Below are 24,166 nucleotides of genomic sequence, written 5' to 3'. Positions count from 1 at the left end.
TCCTCAGATTTAGCACAAATGTCCACTCCAACACAGTGATAAACTCTTTACAATTTAGTGGTCAAAGGTCAAGGTCACTCTGACCTCACAAAAGATGTTATTGGCCAAAACTCAAGAATTCATACACTAATTATGACAAAATTTAACAGAAATGTCTAATAGGATAAAATGATGAAATAATGACATTATTAAAGGGTCAAAGGTCAATTTCACTTTGACATCATAACATTCTGCAAAAACACTTTCCTGGCCAATATTCAACGTCATATCTCAGGACTAGGAGGGGAGACATTTGCTCATATATTGAATTGGTGACATCTTGGGTGTCCACCTTGAAACTGTGCTGATTGTATAGATCTTCTGTGCTGCTGGAGGGAAGTTGTGTGTGAAGTATCCATGTTTTCACAGACATGGATATAAACTATAACTGCAACTTGTAGTTATACTTAATTTGTGTGCCCACCACAACAGGAAATCCTTGCTGACTTTGCACTGGCATTGTTCTTGTGTTGCCAGCACAATATTTTAACACATTTCCTGCCTACCACCACCACATAATGCACTCTTAAGAGTTCATGTCCATTTCACAAGGAATTAATTTTTTCAGTGCTCCTTTCTGGTTGGACTGAAAGCCAGTTTTATGTCAGCAAAATGGCTTAAACATAAATATAAATTTGTACCACAGTTTCTTTCTTCCATCCACTTCTCATGACATACAAAGGAATCAGAATCTCTAACATCTCACAAACAATCTGTCAGAATAGATTTCGCTCATCCTTCTATTTTCCACATAAACCACCCAAATCACTCCCTACATTTCGATCAATAGCACCTTATCAAACTGCCTCTTTATTTTACTGTGATGACAGCTTCATCCAACTGATTTATTAATGAGGTATTCTGAATGTTTCACCCTTGAAAGAACCAGATCCCCAACACTGTAAAGTACACATTTTACCGACAGCCTGGGAGCATTGAGACTCCCAGTAACAAACTGCATGTAAATTAATCAAGAGTGAAGCCATTCTTCTCACACAGGTCGATCCAGGTCCATATATGGACATGTGAGGCAGATATGTTCCCAGCTTAGTTTAGAGGCCAGATTGTGTGTAACATTGTTTCAGCTGGGAGCAGTGCTTTTTGGTGGAGTGTTTTTGGCTTTGGTTCAGTAGGTAGGGGAGGTGTTAATGTCAGGCAAGATGGTCAGAATACTGACGAGAGCTTGTGGACAAAATGAGGAGGCAGAATAAAGAGTGGGAGAGAGGATAAAGGAGACAGAGAGAGGATAACAGAGGGCTTATGGAGACAGAGAAAGAGAAAGAGAAAGAGAAGGGGAGAACCATCTAAAAATAGCAACTATCACATACTTGTTTGATTGTGAGAAGGAAAGGGCCTTTAGGAGATTGTGTTCCTGTTTGGTTTGGAAGATCAGAGGCCAGGCCTAGACAAGCAGTGTTGACATGCAGGCTACAACATCAGCTTGTTTGTTTATTCATGACGTTCAGATATTTGTCATCCGGTCATGGAGACTGGGGCGTGTTATGCTAGTAGAAGCTAATGTAGTCTTGAGCTTCTAGCCTGTCCAGCGGGCCAAAGAGGTCTGGTAAGGACATCTCACTCCACACCCTCAGATTTTTTTTCATTTTCTTCAAACTTGTGGTCTTCAGACTGTATATAATGATGGACGATGCGTCTCCACTTACCCCCAGTGAAGCTGAAATATACCGGATAAAGCTACTGCCATCTTGCTCTGGTGACGTCATTTGGAGTCTGCACAGTGTCAAGTTTCCCACCTGTACACCTGTTCAACCAACTGCGAGCAGAGCCACTGAATGCGAGCCCACTGGCTCACACAGTTGTCAGTCATGTTAACCAATTAACTAATAACTCATTAAAACCAAGCTTATCAGAAAAACGAACAATTGAACACACAACAGCACGATAAAACTACCATAAATGACAGAAACCATCTTTTGGAAAAATTTATTTGATGTGTATTTTGAGTTTTTAGGCCCATGTCCCATCAACTAACATGGAGAGGGCATGCTTTAAGACCTATGCTGCAGCCAGCCACCACGGGGTGATCCAGACATTTCGGCTTCACTTTTGGGGAGCTGTCATGTAGCCCATCTTTAGTTACAGTGACATCACCTGAAGACATTTATCAGACTTCTTCTTTTTTGTTTTGTTTTTTTTTTGTTTTACATATCTAGTACTCCCCTATCCAACTTTATTTTTCCTAAATGGTAAAGGCATGACCCATCTGACTTTGCCTTACTTTGCCTCTGACTGGCATGCTCTGACTCTTACCCTAACTGTTACCAATTATACTCCTCATGCCTAAATCTAACCAATCCAGCTAATGAAGGCAATGGGTAGCCAGTCAGAGGGAAAGTAGGTTGGGTTGTGCCTTCACCATCCAAGGAAAAGAAAATTTGCCTCCCGAGCCTCTGTTAACACACTTTGACATGTACAATACCTGAAGTTCATTTTTAAACCCATGTGTCATAGGCTGCAGTTCCTCTAATAGCCACTAGATGCTGGCTCCAAAAAAAATAGCATATGTTTACTTGACAGATAGGTACATTAGACCGTAAAGAATACTCCTGCAGCCCCTGTGAGGCAGGGATGCACACTGCAATATGATGCATTTTTAGAGCCATTATTGGTGTAGAATAAAACTAAAACTAAAAATAATCTTTGCTGGTCCAACGTTTTCTTTGTTATATATGTTATTTAAGGAAGTTAAGAAGAGGGAAATAGTGAGGTCCACGACAATGAAACAGGCCTACCTGGTTGGACAGACAATGATGGACAGGAAGAATAGATTACATTACAGACGAGGGAGACACTGCTGTAGTGTTAGCATTAGATGAGAAAGAGACAACCTCTGCAGCTTCACTGTCGGGTAAAGGAGAGCCCAGTGTGCCTCCAACAGCTTTGACAGTGGTTGTGACACTTTATAGTTTGTGTTTGTTTTGTTTGTATGTGTAATATTTTGCCTTTTATTTGGAAAGTCAGTGACACAAGTTGAACCTTTGACCCTGTTGTCACCTTCATCACCGACTGGAGGAGGACTGCAAGGCCAAGACACTCAGTGAGGATCCTTTTGAGGCTTTATGGTGGTGGAGGGAGCATGCTAAAATGTTTCTTAACCTGGCAGTGATTGAATGTTTTTGCCATTCCAGCATCAAGTGCAGCCAGTGAAAGAGACTTTTCCTCTGCTGGATTTATATGATTTGGATTTAAATAGCGCTTTAGGGGGTTCAAACTGGGGTGCCTCATGGTTTGGGAATGTAACTGTCACTTCAAAGCTGATTATTCCCTGATAGATGATGACCCACCCAACATTTTCAGGTAGCCAGTGGGATGTTTATGTCACCCGCTGGACGAAAGACTACTACTGAGTTATTGTATCTTAGAGCCCTGACACCAACACCAGTCCACTTATGTCAAAATATTTCTTATTGTTATTTTGCCGCAAGGGGATTCTTACTCTATCTCCCTGGATACCTCTCCCTCTTCCACACAGGCACTACAATTAACAAGTTAGTGTAGAAACGAGGTCATGATCCCTCACCTGCTTCCCAGTGCTCCCTCCTGCAAACACTGCCAGCTGTGTTTGACAGAGCACAGGTAGCCCTGTTTGGGTTGTCTAATCCCCTGAGTTTCAGATAGTCGGAGATGCCTCTCATTGAAAAGCCCTTTTCTTCTAAACAAACACATACTCACCTTTGTGTGGTTTGTCCATGTAAATTTGTCTCTTGCTGTTGCACCAAACCAGAGTTGGCTCATTACTGTCCCTTATGACCTTAAGCAATGAGACGATTCCACCCGACAATCCACACAAAGGTGAGATTTATGCTTAAGCATAAGTGACTAAGTCATTTCCCAGAGTGTTCATGAAATCTCCAAAGCTTTCACACAGGGCTAGGGCAGTGAATGTGTGTGTATGTATGTGTCATTGTGTTAATTCATTAAAATTTCCAATAGTGTTCTTTTTTGCAAATGAAAGAAAGAAAAAATAATAATGAAAAATTATTCAATCAAAATTGGATAGGAGGAAAAAGTATTGTGGTTTTTACTATTTGGTTACATAATCAATGCATTGATCTCACAATAGAAACATTCATTTAACACTGAAGGACCACAAGTGATGCAGTACATAGCAATGACAAAGGGAACGTTTCACAAACAGCACTGCTGGTAGAGTCAAGAATCTCTGCAAGAGACAGAAACATGTACAGAAACATGAGAGGGTCATTCTGGTTAAAAATCCCTGTAAATGACTGTATAAAATAATGGATGTAGTCATTGTGACGTCGTCAGTTGGTTAGTGGACTTTGTTTTTGAACCCTCGTGCTTGGCATTTTGGCAGTCGCAATGTTGTATCTTTGGAGCCAAAAGTGACCATATTTGGATGTGAGGATGGAGATAACCCTAATGCTACCTGCTAGCTTAGTTAGCTAGGTGCATTTGAACCTACAGTATGGTTAATTGTGATAATGCTAATGCTGATGCTAACTGTTGCAAAAAACAGCCCTAAACCATTAAAACAGAATGCACTTACTGAAAAACTGAACATCCGTCTCCTTAGGGCTCATGCATGCTCAACGTTAGTGATGGAGATGGAGACGAACAGAGCCCTCTGTCAGTACTCTGAATTCATTTGGTCCATATATGTTTTCTGAAAGCTTACAAATACACTTGTAATGGAGCTGTACCACCTGGTACTGTGGAAACAGTGTAGCAAAGTTCAAGCAAGATATAACCAGAGATGACAAAAAAAATTAAATAATGACGGAACAGAACAAATCAGCAATATATAATAATATACATTATCATATAGTGAAAATAGTTAAAAGAATTATTCGTCCGCATGTCAGGATGTATATAATGGTCGCACTTACTGCCGCTGTCTACAACGCTGCCTCTGTTAATAGGTACAATTTTGTGACCTCCTCCACCGTCACCTTGGCTGTATCTATGCCATCATAAAGTATGCATGGTAGTATGAGGGTATTGACATTTACAATGTTTGAAATGGGTGTATCTATTTTTGTACCTAAAGGGGGTGTAAATGAGCCTTTAGAGGGTCTTTAGATAAAACCAAACAGTAATCTAGACTTTTTTTTTAGGCGACCAACATGTTAACATGTATATTTTTTGGGCTTGTTATCATGGGGGTCTGTAGGGAATGTCTTGGAGCCGACCTCAAGTGGCCTTTAGAGGAATTGCAGTTGTTACTTTGCCAGGCACCATTTTCAGCCCTTGAAGTTGCCACATAAACGCACTTCTGTCCTCCAAGTCCTGTTTGGATTCAACACATGCATTGCATGCAACTGTATAAATCTTGCATTTCAAATAATTCGCCCATCTCATAAGCCTGTTTACACATGAGGCTGTGGATTCCCCCTGCACAGTAATAATTCATTCAAAAAAGGGAACAGTCAGTCACTTCAAGACACTTCAAAGTTTCAGCCCCACTGCACTACTTTGACATCTCCACATATCCAACATCTTGTTTAATGCTTATCTGTTGAAAAATACCATTAAAATTAGTCAGCTGTGGTGAAATGCATGACAAATGTGTTCTAACGCTCCTCACTTGACATCAATAAAGAAATAATCTTTCAGATCCTTGTCTTACCCCAAGTCTTTTTTTCTTTTTTAATTTACTTCTGAGTAGAAGCTTTTCCACATGAGTCAGACTTCGATGACTCATAGTCAAAAGCTGTGGTTATTGAAAACATTACTTTGTTTGCTCATATGATCCACTCTGTCATATGATTCCAGCTTGAATCCTCTCATGGCTAGTTAACATCACTGGCCCTGAACAGTGGTATGTTTGTGATAAGACACCAAGTCATCTAGTTCTATTACATTAGCACAAACTTTAGCATCCACAACATTTCCGAATTTTACGGCATGTTTAGAGACTACAAGAGCCATAATTGCTGTGTATAAAAATCTGAATTCATTACTTGCAACAGACTCATTTCATTAAGTGTACTTTTGTACCGTGGCTTTTATTTCAAAGATTTAATAAATATCTAGCTGTCAAACCATGATTTTTAATAATTATGTTAAGACCTTAACATAACAAACCTTGCAAAAACGCTAGGTCTCACTTATTTGATGTTATTCCTAAAATTTTCACCCACATCTCTTGGTCTTCATCAGCAGAAGGAGTTTGCTTAGTTTTCATGAGGATAGTTTAAATGTCACCAACTGACTTAAAGATTCTGTATTATGGTCATTTTCAGGTTCATATGTGTATTTGCAGTTTCTACCAGGACATGTTTTAATGTTAAAAAATGACATTATTTTTCTAATACTATCTAAGTGAATATACCTGTATTCACTTTCTGTCTGAAATGCTAAGTTTTAGCGCCTGTCTCTTTAAACCCTTCTCCCGAAAAAGCCCAGTCTGCTCTGACTGGTCACTGTTTCCTCCACACCTGCATTTTCAGCGTCTCTGACGTCATTGCAGCTGAGGAATGACTGTAATGGCATTGTAGCGCCAGTTTCTGTCTTTCTGTATTATAGTTGTGATGTCATAACTTGACAGTAGTGCTGACAGCTCATTTTCTGAATACGGACTACTTGCATTTCTCTTTGGATTGACACTTTTACACTTTAAAAGTATTTATGCAGCACCTATCCCTGCTTTATAGTCAAGAAAAGACTTGGTAATCAGACTTTTTATAATGTGGGACCTTTCAGATACAGTTCCTTGGCCATGTGATAAAAGTTACCAAGTTAGGTCAGCCTTCCAGCATAACAAATGTTGTTCTTGTTACATTAAGTTCTTGTTACATCTTCTGGTACTCCTCTTTGTCTACAGGCTGAGTGAAATGAATCCATGATGAAACACATCTCTTAGATAGACTACAAAGTACAGTGGCCTTGTATCCTACCATTATGAAGCACTGTAGTCAAGATTAATGAGGACAAACCCACTCCATAAGATACAATTGCTACAAAAGCTGAAAATGAGACTCTTGATATCTTTCAGTCCAGTCACCAGAAGAAAATGTTGGCATTGTACATATCTGCAAACCACAAATATGTTACATTTAAACATTTTTATTATATCAGTGTTTCTAAAGTGACGTAGTATATGAGCTGACTTTGTCATCTGTAGGTGGATGTCATCGAGGAAGGACACATGCTAAACTGGTTGTGATTTAACAAGTCATCGCTGTGTCTCCAGCTGCTTTTTAGGCACCAAACGTGGGTGTGTTTTAGTGGCCCATTGCTGTTTTTCTACAGGAGATAGTGCCACAAAATGCAGTTGTTTTTCACTGACACATCACTATGGTTTCTGCTGGGGTAGTGCCACAAAAAGTGGTTGTTCTTTACAGAGACATCGCTATGTTTCTTGCCGGGATGGTGACACAAGAAGCAGTTTTTTACCAAGGCATCACTGCCTTTCTAGCAGAGAGTGTGCCTCCAAAACCAGGTATTTTAAGCCAAAACAACAACAACATCTTTTCCTAAACACAGTATAGTGTTTTTTGTGCCTTAGCTTACCCACACCTTATCCACTTTGTTGTTAAATGTAAAGTTCCAACGTATCTGCTACATAACAACATACAAATGTAACACATCTGTAGTTTGCTGAAACCTACAATGCCAACATTTTTTTCTGCCTATTGGGTTGTATCTTCAGAAAAAAGCATCAAGTCATTACATTCTCAGCAGATAGTTATTTTTCCTTTCAATTCAGACAGGGACATAAGAAACACTACAGATTATAGACAATAATAAAATACTAACATTTCCAGTACATGAAATTTTATTTAATAATTGTCTCTGTATTATTCAGCCTCTGAAATGAATGTTCTCCCTCACAACGTACGTAAGTTGAGCATGGTTTCCTTTAGTGAACTTTTCTTCTCCTAACTCACTGTTTGAATTTTAAAATGGAAACAGTTATTCTCAGCTGCAGTGTTTCTGCCTTGCTTACTGTAAGAAGCTCTTTCAGGTCTTTAACTTGTTCCATTGGTGAGTCCAAAACATCCAATTTGTCCAGTTTCTGGAGGTGTTGCATTTTCCCTTATTGAGTCACATAATGTTGTGTTCAGTTCCTTTTATTATCAGGCTGGAGCTGGGTTTCTGTCATGCAAGAGCTGTTAGCTTTGGTCTCAGGTAACTGTGGATTTAGCATGCTAACTGCAGTAGCCTTCTGTCAACAGTGAATCCATATGTTATCCACTGCTGCACTGTATGATCTGTTAGAGTTATAAATTAGCCTCAGTCTGAGCTGAACTCATATTTAGTGATTGAGAAATGATTTTGTTGCAACTTGGTTCCAGCTATGTAATTTTCTGGTTTATAGATTTTAAAGTTCACCATTTTGAAAAAATGCTTCTCAAATTAGCCTATCAGTAAATTGAGAAAATGGATATCAATCTCATGACCGTGTCTGTGTGTTAAATACAGGGCTGGAGTCAGAATGGGATAAGCCTAACTTAGCATAAAGACTGGATGCAGGGGCGGGGGTTGACTGTTAGCCTGACTCAAAAATATATCCCTTAACACCTTTAAAGGTTCTCTATATGGCATGTGTATGTCCAACACATTCTCACTCCTACCTCAACACATATTGACGTTTGGTCATGGACTTTCCGTGTCGAGATATGACGCACAGGGTACGCTGGGTGCGTTGGTGAAATGTACAGTTTACATACAGTCTCTTTCAAAATAAACACACTACATGGTACTTCACCCATGAATGTGTTTTTTTTCTTTCAACAGCAAACATATGTGGTTACATTTTGCCAGTATGTGGTTGGGTTTAGGACAAAAGAACAGGGTTTGGCTTTAGAATCACACGGGGTTAGCGAGCGAACCGGCCTCCCAGGTGAAAGTTGTTGGAACTATCAGCTGAATCAGCAGCTCTCCTTGGCTTTCAGCTCATAACTTTACTGTTTTGGTTCACTCTCACTGCTCTTACAACGTCATTTTTGGCATCAGCAGGCAGCTGTTTTCAGAGAAAAAGCTCTATAAACCCACTGTACTCTACCTGTTCAGAAACAGACAGCAGGCAGACACATTTAGAGACTAGCTGGTGAACATAGTGGAGCATTTAGCAGCTAAAGAAACAAATATTTCTCTCAGGAATTGGTAGAGACCAAAAACAGAGGGTGAAAATTGGACTTACTGTACATTCATCATGTGGGGGGTCCACATGATGAATGTATAGTAAGTCCAATTTTGGTGCAAGTTATTGCATTTTTACCTAAATATATCATCAATGACTTTTTTGTTCATGACATTCATGAGATGTTTATGAGACAAAACATGTCTCATAATTTTATTTAGCAATACCTGTGATTAAATCTCCAAACATCATTGACAAAATACAAAGACAGTTTATTTCGTTAGTATTAGTATTGCAATTATAAGGAGAGAGGCCCTGCAGCTACAAAATAGCCGGGCCAGCTCTGGGGGGGGGTCCCCATACTGGGTAAGGTTCTCAATCCGCCATTTCATCAAGGTCTTCTTCGGTACATCCTTAACATACAATTATGTAATTAACATAAAGTTACAGAGGTTAGGTTAAGGCACATTAAGTTACTGAGGTTAGGTTTATAAAAGAAACATGGTGAGGATGTACCTTAAAATGACTCAAAGTTCACTCAAAGCTCACATAGTTCTGAACAGGTGTCTACTGGGGAAAGTCCCGGGGTAAAGTGTGGGGTTTTGTAACCCATCCACAACCCCAACCTGCCTCCTTGCTAGACTGCTTGGGACCTCTTCCTTGTTTACTCATGTCAGCGCACTGGTCACATGATTGCAGCCCTCCAAAATACATAGGTCAGGCAAAAATTACTGGCTCCCAATTACATGAGATATGTACAAATTTGGATGCATTATTTTTCATAGGAAAAGTATGTCCGTATGTATTGCTCAGATTTATAACATCTGATCAGAATCAGTCCTCTCTTAATCTTTGATGAAGAGAGGATTTTTCTGATCTCTTCCCATACTAGGCAGTCATGTTAGCCTCTGCTGTTCTGATTTTGACTATTCTTCTTTTAGTCTTAGTAATACAAAATTACTGTACCCCTTTAAAATGAATGGCTTCTATATGACTGTCCCCTTCTGTAGCCTTAGATTCCTGTTAGCTTAAAGCAAAGGAAACATTGTACAGAGAAAGGAAAGGCGCAAATAGCAGAGGAAGAAACCACTTCTTCTGCCGTTCAATAAATCTCTCCATAACACCAACCTCCTTCATTGTTATTGGAAAGAGTAACACGGGGTGGCCATGGGAACAACCAATGTCATCCCTTGCAGTCCAAGTTCCTGTTAGTCAAGCATGGGGAACTGTACATAGACCCAGAGAGGGCCAGAGAGGAGGGAGACCGGGCTGCCGAACTTGAGCTGCTTGTTCCATCACAATTAGATCCCCTTTTAGTAGAATTCAGCTGAAGGCAGTGATGGAACTTCAAAGTGTGCAAGTCAGATTTAAAATTTCTGAATAGTGAGCTCATCTTTGGAATTAAGTTGTCTTTGGATATGGCTCCAGAGTGGTACATAGTAGCCATAATCACTCAGGAATTATTAATGATGGGGTTCTGTGTTTACTCACTACAAAGGATTGTGTGTGTCTATGGGACCACATTTGCATGTGTGTGTGTTTCCATGTGCTCCTACATGAAAGTACATGATTAGAATACCCACAAACCAAAGTATGTCGTAAAAGCAACTTCCAGTGATAGTCGACAATAGCAAGCTGTGTCTTGCAGTGGGAGCTGAAAGGAGTAAGAATGAGCTGCCTCACACTCACGTGTCTGCAGCCTTGGAAACACTTCAAGAAATCTTTATTTGTGTGAGATTCATGTATGCGTTCTCACAAAGCTCCTATGTTTGAGTAGAAAAAAAGAGCTTTATGCAAGCTGTTGTGGCTCCTGGATACACAAAGAAACATTCTGAGTTGCCTTTAAGCACTGTAGGAAATGTTGTCATCACATCCTGGCCACAAAATAACACAAGGAGGCACATCTAGCCGAAGAGGATGGAGGTGATGAAAATATAAACAATGAATGTAATGGAATTCATAGAACGAGTTCAGCATTTCAGGAAAAATGCATATTTGCTTTCCTTTTCAGAGAGAGATGTTGAAATACATATAATAATATAGATAAGATAAGCCTTGTGATAGTCTTGTCACTTGTCCAGGGTGTACCCTCCCCTCACCCAATGACAGCTCCAGAGACTTGCTAACAATTTAGTATTCTAAGACCAATGTTAACAAGGCTATGTGCTGTTTTTTTCACAATTGAAGATCCACAACTTGTTCTTTGCCTCCCCATTGCTGATGACTATATGGCTAAATAAAAAGAAAAGCCATATCTTCAAAGAAAATATGTGATGTGAAAGTAGGATAGCACTCTGAGTTTATTTTGCTAATTTAAGTGCAAATCAGTTACCTTGAATAAGATTTGTAAATCAGCAACAGTGGAGTTTTATGCCTACCCTGCCTCGTTTTATCGGTCAAAGGCTGTAAAAACTTCCTGGAACAAGTGAACTGAACCGCATAAAAAACACAAGTGAGATTATCTTGCACACAGCTGGCACAGGAATATTTTGGTTTCTCTATGTTTGGTTGCCATGGAGCTGTGACGCTGATCTGTCTCATTCCTCAGTGATCTGAGAAGCTAAGTTTACTCTCCGACCGCTGACTGTAAGGAAACCACAGGCAGTAGAGACCAAGGGAGGTAAAGAGAAACGAAGGGAGAGACGAAGGAATGAAAGCCACAGAGTGAATAGAGAATGGAGGGGAGTGAAAAAGAGGCAAAAAGAATGAAAAAGAAAAGAAAGGTTGCTGCTGTGCTCCAGTGCAACAGCAGGCCTGGTGACTCATCCCTCTCTCCCCCCTCAGGGACTTGCGGCATGCCATCACTTTATATAGAAATCTCTCTCTCTCTCTCTCTTTCTCTCCCTCTCTGTTTCTCTCTGGTCCCATGTCTCTGATTAAAGGGGACGAGTGGAAAACAGAAGGAGAGTAGGGAGTTCTCTCCCCAGAGTTTTATGCTGTGTGTGACCATCACACTCTTTCCCATGGCACTCACATGAGAAATGCACTGAGACACACACACACACACACACACACACACACACACACACACACACACACGAACACTCTCACTTTAGACTGGTTAGAGCAATGTATGCCTAGTTATCCATCACCCAAAGGACCCAGTCTGACGGAGGACATTGAGATTAGAACGCAGACTGTATAAAATAATGGACGTAGCCACCATGACGTAACCCATTGGTTTGTGGATTCCCATTTTGAAGCCCCGGGTTTGGTATTTTGGCCATTGCATCTTAATTTGTTGGAGCCAGAAGTTACCATATTTGGGCGAGAGGGTGGAGCTATGTAGGAGGAAGGGGTGGATCTGACTGAGAAGCTGAGGACACGATCAGCTGACAGCCTGGGGCCCGCCCTTGATTATGCATAACTTTAAGCCTCAATAAAATGTAGGTGAGTAAGTTGTCATGAATGTTAAAATTAGCTATAGAAGACCAAAACTGTTTTGGTTTTTTTTTGTACCAGGCTGTAGGCCTAAGCATGTTTATTTCTGCTGTAAAGCTGCCCATTCTAACATGGGGGTCTATGGAGATTGACTTCTGGAGCCAGCTTCAAGTGGCCATTAGAGGAACTGCAGTTTTTGGTCCTTCCACACTGGCTTCATTTTTCAGCCCCGGTGATTACGGCTTGGACAGACTGATACGTCAGATGGCTGATATATTATTTTAGGTAGAAATCAGTAGGCAATGTAAGCCATCTCTCATCCATCATAATGACATTGCAGCAACGAGTGAAAATTGCAAAAATAATTGTGATGCTGTCACAGATTCAAAGCTTACTATTATAAGCATTCAGTGTTTCCCACAGTATCAGAATCTATTTGTGATGGTAAGGGGGGGTGAGGGTACACTCGCTGCTGCTGCAGTTTCCATGAGCACCTCTCCTCCTGCTTTCTCTGCCCAGCAGTGGATAACATCTGACACAGAGCTGTTAATATCACACTAACAGTGAAACGGCTCAACTCTCTCAATAAACCTGTTAATAATCGTTGAGTTGCATTATTTTTGTGATACTAACAGTTAGCCCTGTCACTGTATGTGTGTGACTCCAGGTACAGAGCTCTAGTCTCATGATATGCAGAGAGAGGGGAGCTGAGCAAATCAATAGGCTGCATGCAGGTCTACAATAAAACAAGATTTTACCTGTTTTAAATAGTCAAATTTGCGGTAAAGTTGCAGTGATTGGACAAAATTGCAAGGTCATGCAGAATTCATTCAATTCAACCTGCCAAGCTGCAGACCACTGTTTGAAACCAACAAACAACAATATTGGTGGTTTCCTAACGAGTTGTAGCCCTTTTTCCAACAGCTTTTTAGCCCCCAAATGTGGGTGTTTTTAGTGACCCGTCACTGTGTTTCCACCAGGGAATGGGAATGGGAAGCAAACACCGACCTCCTGGCTGAAAGTCAGTCGTTGCTGGACCCATCCACCACCCTTCCCACCCACCCTACTTGGACTTCTGCCACCTTAACTTTCGTTGCTGTCCTGTTTGATTTCCCCCTGATGCCGCCAGGCATATCATACCAACGTGAAAGGACGTCTTTTTTTCGTCAGTGTCTGGCGCCGGAAGTCACTGACCAAGCGCCAGTTTTCAGCGACTTCAGAGTGAGACCGGAATGACATTACACTCCATTTAAACATAATTCCACAACACAAAATTTCTCTTTCCTGTTTCTCCCTGCTCCTGTCCGTGATTATTTCATGCCATGTCTAAATCCAAACTAAGTCTGGACTTGGCTTTGCTGGTTGGGTGTAACCCATTGTTTTTAAATGGATTTACAATGTGCTATGCATAGAAAAGCTCTGTCATCTAAAAGAGGTAAACCAGAGGCTCTGTAAGACGTTTGATTTCCATTTTTCTTTTTGTGTGTGCTCTATGGAACCTGTTGCATAAGCTATAGGGTATGATTTAAGCTAGTTGAGAATCAAAGTTAATTCTTGGTCTTGAAAACAGAAGTTAAGAAATCGATTAGTGGAGCTTTTGATCAGTATCACATCACATGATCATCTACAGTTCCATGACAACTTCATCTGATGAACATCATGTGAAATGATCAAAAGCTCCACAACAGCTACTAAACAGACCTTGTGGTAAGATTGTTTCCTCAGCTTAAGTGAAGGGGTATTTGTAATTCCACAGTTCTAGCAAGAGAAATACAGTGTCCTCATTTGCTTCGTAGACCGGCCCAGTTCCTCTTTGCATCAGAAGCTGTATCATGAGGATTCCCTGTTTTCCTGGATTTACTGGAAAATCCCCTCACTGCGTGTGTGTGTGTGTGTGTGTGTGTGTGTGTGTGTGTGTACTGTACCTATGAGCAATGTGCATTCTGTACTGTACATATGCTGTATGATTGTGCATTCTATTACACACACACACACACACACACACACACACGCACACGCACGCACACACACATCTGGCCTTTCCACAGCAGTAGGGGAGTTCTCAGCGGTTTGAGTTTAAACAGGAAAACAGAAACAGAGAAGGGTGTGTTGCAGCGGGATTCCTCTCTCTCTCTGCATCAGGCTGATGAGTGGCTGCAGTGTGGGCTGAGAGTGGAAAGCTTCCATGGTGTGCTCCATGTCCCTTCACATACACACACTTACACACACACACAGGCAAAGTCAAAGAAGTGCACAATTGCACATACACACACAAAGAACTTTATTACACAAACACACACACATACACACACACCCTTCCAGCAGTAGTAGGCCTGCTCTGTGACTCGTCTGTTTTCTAATGAAACATCTCGTTTTGTTCATCTGGAAACATTATAGTTCCAGTCAGACTCGCCACTGTTACCATGGAGACACAAGTGCAACTGAGTGTTTTGGACTGCCAGTGAAGGCAATAAAACTAAAAATGGTTAGTTCTGGCATGATTTTTATTTGTAGACTTTAGACAAAGCTCTCATCAGAAACTACACTGTAATGCTAATGAGATAAAGAACATAATCATGGATTGAGCTGAAAAACATCATTATTTTCATCCTGAGGCTGGAAGTGTAGACACACTCTTGGCACACACTTGGTTGAGGTAAGTGCTGCGGCATTGTTATTGCTGCCATGGTTTCCCTGAGCCGGTTGATAGGCACAGTGGCTCACCACTGGCTACGCCCAGAAAATCCAAATATGCCCACATGAAAAATCCCAAACATCTTTGAAAGGAGACTTTCAGGAAACACAGATATAGAATGGGAGTGAGACGTAAGTCATAATAGACAAGGGGGAGAGGATGAACACCAAAATGCAAACTGGAGTGGTGCTTGTCCTCCATCTGTTATGAAGATATCAGGACACTCCTGTAATATTCTCGTTTAAAGCACCATACCATTGTGGTTACATATATTCAGTGGTGGATGAAGTACCTTAAAGCCAAAAGTACAGAGGTCTCACCGGAAAATGAATTTGGTAGAAGTTTAAGTCACCTATTAGAACATTACATGAGTTTAAGTCTTAAAGTATCTGATATTAGGGTCAAAAGTCATTTTATTATTTTAAATGTGCTTAAGTATTAAAAGTAAATGCTGTTAATAAAACAGCAAGCAGTCAGACTTTTGAGAATTATTAAGTTAATTTCTTATTAACATGTACACCACCTTAAAAATGAAGCTATGTTACACTTGAAGAAAACATTCTTTTGTCCATCCATTCCTTCCTTCCTCCACCCTTCCTTCCCTATTTGTAGGAAGTAACTAAGATGCTTAGGGTAAATGTATTGGAGTAAAAGTCAAAGTTGACAGAAATCTAAAACTAAAGTAAAGTACAGATACTCTCAAAAAATACTTAAGTACTGTAACAAAGTATTATTACTTTGTTACAGTACTTAAGTATTGTGCATAAATTCAGTGTAAAGTGGGGCGTCGGTAGCATAGTGGATAGTGCCTGCACCCCATGTACAGAGGCGATGCCTCACTGCAGCGGTAGAAGGTTTGATTCCAGCTTGCAACCCTTTGCTGCATGTCATCCCCCCACTCTCTCTCTCTCCCCATTCCACACTGTCCTGTCGATTAAAGGCAACAAGCCCAAAAAATAATCTTTAAAAAAAAAAAAAATTCAGTGTAAAGTATGTTTGCATACCCAATAGAAACAGTGTGTGTTGTGTACTGTGTACTTTGTTATTGTATTGTACAAAGTATTATTACTTTGTTACATTACACCACTGCAAATATCAGATCCTTAAGCATGTACACTTCATGTACTTCATGTGTGTAATTTATATTCTTGCTGACCATTTTTGCAATCATTCTTCACAGTTTTAGATTTTTGGACATATACTATCTGCGCCAGGCAACCATTTTTTCTATTAATTTCCATCTCATTATGAAATTAAAAATTACACTTTTGTAATCTATTTGTGCACATCAAGTTTGCAATCATGTTTGTCAGTTGCAATATTATTGCATATTTATGCAGTATAAGTGCAGATAAACAAAATAAGAATAATGTAGCTGTGACAAAAGTGAATGCAGAGTTGACACTCACTGTGATGGTCTAGACCACAGAACCTTTTATACGAAGGAAGATGAAGATTCTGAGCCTGTCTAGCTGTGTGGAGCTAAGAGTTATTAAAATATTAGTACCTAAAACTACAAGGTAAATCTGTAGCTCATATTCACTTTGAAGACAAATGTGAAGGATATTCATGTCAAAAACAGTCAACAATTGCAGTTTAAAAAGGTGCACTTGGTACAACAACCTCAGAAAAGGTCCCTAATCTAACAAACAGTTTCTGCAGCAGCATTATTTTGTAATTGGAGAAGTACTTGCCCATACGATATCGTAGTATATTAAATATGGATAAATTAAACTATAATATAATCTAAATAAACACATATTGACACATATATAAATACATTTCATTTTTCAATCTAATGCAGCATGGTTTGCAAAGTGATCAGCTGTATATCATGCATAAATGAAAATTGCAAACCTCTTGCGTTGGCCCTTTAATTCTCCTATGAGTAAAATTAAAAAAAAATAAATAAATCCCACTGACCCCTCATAGTGGTGCTATGAAATGAGATGCTGGCATTTTTTTATTAAGAAATCTTATCTTCATACTTGGAAACTAAAATGAAATCTACTACAACTAAAACCAGCTTTATCAGAGTGAAAAGCTGTGGGGGCTCAGGCATATGCTTGTGCTATGCTGCAGCAGAGTGGACTGTGGGACAGAAGTCACTATGCACACTCATCATGAAAGAGAAACACTGCGTTGTGCTGACAACACAGAGGATCAGCCAGCTGATCTCAGCAACTGACGCATACACACAATGATGGTCTTTGTAAGAACTATAGGCTTCATATTAATAGCTGCTTAGATTTAAGATGGAATTAGCCTCTCTTACCTTATCACCTTACTTTGAACTTGCTTTGTCAGAAAAATAAAGATCTTTAAGGTTTATAACTAATAAATAAACGGGTACGGGGCTGCAAATTAGCTACATGCCAGGCTATATATTACATCAGTTGCACTGCTTTTCCATATGCAACAATGTTTATCCGTACGGCCATCATTTAAAGAAACAAATAAAATCTTAACCAGTGATATTATTTCTGCCTCCAGAGAAGCTCTAAAACTATTGTTGTGTATACATCTGGGTTATGATCAGGTTTATGGAGTATCATGATTATGTATTATCCATTAGGAGGTCATATCATGGTTTCAGAGTCCTGGATAAGGTCATATCCTTGAAAAACTAATACTGTGACCATATCGAGATTTCCGATAAGAGACTACCGTGTGTTCAGACGTGTCTTGAACTCGAGTTAAACCAGACAGACACTGTCTGGATTTAGTCAGATTTTAGCCCTGTATTGGTCTCCTCTGACTTCTTTTTTGAATCCAGCTGAATTTCTGCCGGATGACTGTTGTTTGAAGTGCAGCCTTATTAATGGCCTGAAATATCAACAATCTGGTGCTTGGACCATTGGTTGGATTTCTGGCATGTCAGAAATTTTGATTGACTGCAGTTTGAGCAGTTCAGTGATCCGATCTCCCACATGGCTGCTGTCAGAAGATTTGTTACAAAATAACGTCTGTGGTGTGATAAAACCAGAGCAGTATTTTAAATGTTGTGGTTAAAACATACAAATGAGTCTTGACTGTGATATAAAGGTGATCTTGGCTGCAGAACAGACCATATTTCTGCATCATCCATATGCAGCTCCATATTTTTCTTAATGCTGCCTGTCTTGTTTGGTCAGCAATGTTAAGGAAGCATTGATCTTGTGTGAATAAACATGGAATTGAAATTGTCATTGGACAAAACTAACTAGGGCTTCCATGTGTTCAGTGTCCAGAGATCACCATATTGATGCCAGTCAATTGTTCTGTCCAGTGTGAGCATGAAAGCTGTAATTTCTGTTTGTGCAGAAAGGCCAATAAAACATGTCTAGTGAGTTAAAACAAAGTACAAGATTCTGTGTCTGCCCAGCTTTACAGTGTGTAGTGGTTAGTCAGTAAAACAAAAATACTGAAATGCAGAGCAGAGACAGCAGAGGGGTAAATACAGCAGAGACCAGGGAAGGAGAAACCCAAGTCGTACAGAAATAACTGTAGCCCTTTTTACACAGAGATAGTGCTATAGGACCTCTTTGAAGTCCCTTCCTCAGGCCACCTTTGTATTGAAACTAAATGATGGTGGCATCAGGCCACTCGAGTGTGTGCTCCAGCATGCATTACTGAAGCAACAAAGAGGTGACATGTAACAAAACAGTGTTGGCCTCAACAAATGCTGATGTACTTTTTTATGCACTGCCTCACAATTTTTTTCAAACGTCAGTTTAGAGTCTTTGACTGTCCTGAGATACTAGGTTTCAACTTGGTCAGCAGCCTGGTTTTTAATGATTGTGGTGTCATAGATTGAAGGATGGGTTCTGTAATCAATGATTATATTCTTTGTCTTGGATATGTTAAGGATTGGTCACACCAGGTGACAAACTCACTGATAACTGGACAGTGGCTGGACTTGTCATACAGCAGACTCACAGTGAATTTTAGCGTAATGATGTGAAATTCTCACCTTGAACAGGCAGTGTAAAAGGCGCTAGAGAGTGGCCAGATGTCGAAGTGTCAAAAACATGTCTCCATGCAGACAATCACACATCTGGATAATGTCCTGTGAGCAGGGAAGTCGATGATAAGTTTACCCATGCCATGTAAATGCCACATACTGAATTTGATCCAAACTAGAGACTCAAGACTGGGATACTAGCTTGGATGTGCTATACTCTATAATGTGCTATTACAGTAATTTAGGTATTTAGCTGATGACATAGGCTGCTTATAATGTGTTATGCCAGAGAGCTAATAAAGTGTTGCGAGAGAGAGCCAGAGTCAAAGTACAGTGAACACCTATCAGATGAATAACTTTTCCACCAGCCATGAGTCACTACATCCAGCAATCTGTCCACCACCGACACACTGAGGAGGGGGAGGCAGAAAGAAAGAAAGAAAGAAAGAAAGAAAGTGTGTGTGTGTGTGTGATTAGTGGTGGGAGTGTGGAACGCAGCAGTGGTTACAGAAATCCAGTACACTGTGAACCCACACACTAACACACACACACAGAGACACACACACACACAGAAATAGACACACACACACACACACACACACACACACACAAATCAAAATGAAGGCACAACAGGAGATAAAGAGCAGAGAGCATAGCCCCATATTGTGCTGAAACAAATCATGAGACAACTACTCCCATAGCTCCAGGACACACTGACTCTCTCTCTCTCTCTCTCTCTCTCTCTCTCTCTCTCTCTCTCTCTCTCTCACACACACACACACACACACACACACACATTGCGGTTCAATGTGTTTTGCAACTAACTTCCCTCCTGACTGTCATTTTGTAATTTAAGTGCAACCCAGATATGGAAATGATCTCCCTGTGCATATTTTGCAAGAGCTAAAGGCAAAATGTAGTCTCACTGCTACACACACACACACACACGAAAACAAACTCTAACTCACATAACCATTACATACCCCATTCGCCTATTTTCCATGGCTCAGAGTGTACCTTCCTGTCTTTTGTGCGGCAGCCTCATGGAGAACAATGTCCCATTAAATTAGGAGGGTCAGGAAGTCAACACACCAAGGTGAATGCCTGAACTTCCCCATACACTCTTTCCATGTACTTACACACACACACACACACACACACACACACACACATGCACACAGTCCAGAATTCCCTCCTGTACCCTGGCCTCTGTTGAGTCCTTCTTATGCAAGCATATTAGCCTGTGACCTCCGACACTCTGAACTGACAGACTGGGCTTTCCCAAGCACACTCTGTGTGCAGGCTCCTCACAGATAAGGGAACAGTTCAGCTACACCTGATTTAAATAGCTTATGGGATTCAGATATATTGCAGGGTTACATAATGTATAATAAATATTCCATGAAGCCTAAAATGACTCTAGAATAGTTGCGCCAGGTCCTGTTTATTCATGGTTTTATTTTCTGTGGTCCATCATTCTATCATGCCTCCATCCCCTGAACTTTTCCATTTTACAACCCTGAGGTCAAAATGTCCATTTGTACACAAGCTATATCAACATTTAAAAAGGAGTTTTCCATGATATTAACTTATACTTATAAAAATCCCCACTTTCATTTTGGACAAACACTTTTTCCCAGTACTGCTCCAGGGTCAAAATGTCAACTTTGCAGGTCACATATCTCATACTCTAATAGGCTGATGTGTATTTGATGTTCATAAAATTTGCAGTTTTCCTCACTTGATTTAGGAGTTTTATATTGTTGAACTGTTCCTTTGAGCTATGGCAGGAAACTCCATTCACCTTGGAGAAAAGGGATCTATTCCCATGAGAGAAAGCTGCACGCAAACATTCAACCCTAATATCCACCTTCAATAAGAACTCTTGGGACAAACTGTGAGGCCATGTCAGAGACTTGGACCACACACTGCTAAAGCAATTTACAACACCCACTGTATTGTCCCTGAGATCGAAACAAGATGTAATGAATTTTAGCGAGGCAGGTATTTTCCAGCACCCCGCCTGTCAACACAGCTGTTCAGGAAAACCGAGATCCCTCATCCAAGGTCAAGTTTACCCAAGATACTGCAGTACAATACCTTCATAAAACCACCATCACATTGCAACAGAACACAATAGAAAGGAGCCCCCCCCCCCCCGGTCCCCCTCAGCTCTCATACCTTCACCTTCCAGCCAACACTTTGATGCTATCATCTTCCTGTTGAGCAGATGGTTTTCCAAGACTCTGAAGCATCATCCCACTTGTGCTATTACTCGATTCATACGACAGCAGAAAAGCATCTTCCTTTTCCACACCTAACCCCCCCCTTCTCTGTAGTCTTTTGTTCTGGCTCTGCTGTGTTCCTGTTTTGACCATAGAGGCGGTGTAGAGGGAGAGGAAAAGACAATATGTACAATGAGTATTGGCCCTCATGCAGACATTCAGGAGCCCAATTGGACGAGGATTTGCTGTGATGGAAAGAGGAAGACCCCCCCCCCCCTCACCTCTTCTTCCACCCCTTCATTAACAAGCTGGAGCATTGTATTTACGAGGTGAATGAGGCATGTGAGAGAAAGGGAAAGAAAGGCTCCCTCATCTGCAGTTGCAGAAAGGCAAGGAAAAGGTTGATGGCAGATGGAAGGGCCAAGGGAAAGGAGGGATAGATGGTGGAAAGAGTGGAGCATTAAGGGGTGCTGTGTAGGAATGCTTTGACAGGGCGGGTTGGGTCGGGCGGTCATACTTACTTGTGGTTTGTGTTCTGTACAGGAGGTGCAAAACTGTGCTGAGCAAGATTTTTATGTAACAAGACTAAACAACCAAAGACAAACTAGTGGACCCCTGGAGGCTGTAGGTCCATTACTGCCAGAATGATGGAACTGCTATTCTTAGAGCCTTGCATGTTGCGAGGCTACTTTGTCTGGTAGGGGTGCTAATAGTAAGGTCATGGGGCGATCAAAACCAAAATGACGTTTCCCGAGAGCAAATTACATGAAACTATTGTGTGGAAATTGCATGGATGTCGAAAGAGACCTGGATATACTGGCATACTGGCACATGAAGCTAAAAATATGCATTTTGAGGTCCACAGCGCAAATGCACTGGTGATTTATGGCAGCCGAATGGCTGACTACTGGTTTCGTGCTCTGCTAACTTGAATAGGGATGAAAATTGTGCAGCTCTTCTAGACTTCATAAATGTTATTGGGCCACATGCAACAAATCCCAATATAAAATCAATTCATTTTGCGAGGGTCGTGATGCTCCAGTTATGTATGTGGAAAAATTTCTTTTTGGGCCCTATGGCACGATGTAACAAACAAAGCAATCCACTGTATCAAATTGGTTTCAAAGCCTGGCCCTGTTCCAAGGGATTTAAGAAATTCTTAAATTAGATTACTGGCTGGATTACTAGTAGCCACAGCCCACAGGGATCCTGTGGGCTGTGGCTACTAGTGTCCAAAATGGAATGGGTCCATCTTTTGGGGAGTGTAAACCTGTTTCCTTAATTTCACTCCTCCTTCTGAGAATTAAAGGAGCTGTGTACAACATTCAGAGTATATCTATAATTCAGGTTGTCTGCACACGGTCGTCAACAGGTGTGGTGGCTGATCTTGCAGTGATGTGTGAACATGTTTACGCATGCTAACAGTGTTAACCTTGGGGAGGGGGACACTTTTCTTCCGCAATAACAGCATGGGTTGGGACGGCATTATCAACAATAATTGCCAAATCAGCACAGTGCAGAGTGGCAGCAATTAGCTAGCCAGTTGAATACACATACAGATACTCACATGTACACATGGCTGGACCATCTACCACAACAAAGAACAGAGAATCTTGACTCACAACACACACAGATGTAGCGTGACTCAATTCTCTGCTCAGGATGCCATTAATCCATTATATCTTTACACAGCAAATCGTTTGCTATTATTAATGGTCTGAATGTCATAGACAGAGCTTTAAAATTTGGAATACAAGTAGTCTTTTTTGACGGTGGCCCTATAGGAAAGATCAAGGAGATGCAAATCAGTGTATTTTAAAAAGTCAAAACACTGCCCATAACACATTTGATATTACTTAAACAAACTTTACTTTACACCACAATAGGTTTCATGATGCATCTCACCAGGCTTTACTACACTATACATACTATGTTCATCACTAGCCTGATAATCGACTGAATAGTTATTTTGTTTCAGTTCATCCTTCAAGCCTGATAAAAAAAAGTTGGAGTAGCTGTTGCTATAAACAGTTATTTTAATGATATTCAGAAACAAAATTCATTCACTTTCCATTCCTTTAATAGTTATCATTTGCAAAAAAAAATAATACAATATACTAACTTTCTGTGTTTACAAATTTAAAATTGCATCACATTTGGCAAAGGGTGCTTATTGACTTGTGTAGAACTTGAAACAAAGTTCAGGACTGGGACTTTTGTCTTGGTCTTGACTTGAGACTTGACTTTGGACTAACAGTACCTGTCTGGACTTGGGACTTACTTCTCTTGACTGGGGACTTTCATGTGAGTTTTTGGCACCTCTGGTTTCCACACCTGTAGTTAATAATGTGCATAGCCCTGGGCAGATGTGTGTGAACACACACTCAACATACTGTGCGTGTTTGGGTTATTGGGCATATCTACCACAAACTACAGGAAAAATAAACTAGACTCACTGTCATACCACCTCTCTCCTGCTGTAGCTGCTCGAGGCTCTGTAAAACGGTTTCTGGATGAATACAATATTTGGGAGAATCAGAGCATGTGTCGGCCTGCAGAGAGCAAAATGATTAGACAACAAAACTTCAATTCTCCCTGATCCAGATGGGAACATCGTTGAGCTCTCTTCTCCCTGCTGCATCCAGCCAGTGTGTGTCTGTGTGTGTGTTTAAAGCCTGTGTGTGTACCATGCATATCTCATTAATGTGAGTAGAAGTATGTGCAGCCTTGCACTCAAACTGTGATTCTGTTGCGTAACTCTTCAACACTTTGCTCCCAGCTCCCAGAAAACCCCTCTAACCTATTTCCATTGC

At 40.6% G+C, this 24,166-nt stretch overlaps 1 protein-coding gene across 1 annotated transcript in view; it reads left to right on the top strand.

Annotated features, from left to right (window-relative positions):
- The window catches only part of cavin1b (caveolae associated protein 1b), a 42,549-nt gene that overhangs the window by 10,839 nt on the left and 7,544 nt on the right, over positions 1–24,166 (top strand). The gene's annotated exons all lie outside the window — the stretch shown is intronic.

This window comes from Epinephelus moara, chromosome 13 (assembly GCF_006386435.1).
Source record: "Epinephelus moara isolate mb chromosome 13, YSFRI_EMoa_1.0, whole genome shotgun sequence".
Lineage (NCBI taxonomy): Eukaryota > Metazoa > Chordata > Actinopteri > Perciformes > Serranidae > Epinephelus > Epinephelus moara.
The sequence above is the reverse complement of the archived record's forward strand: the minus strand, read 5'-3'. Positions and strand labels throughout refer to the sequence as shown.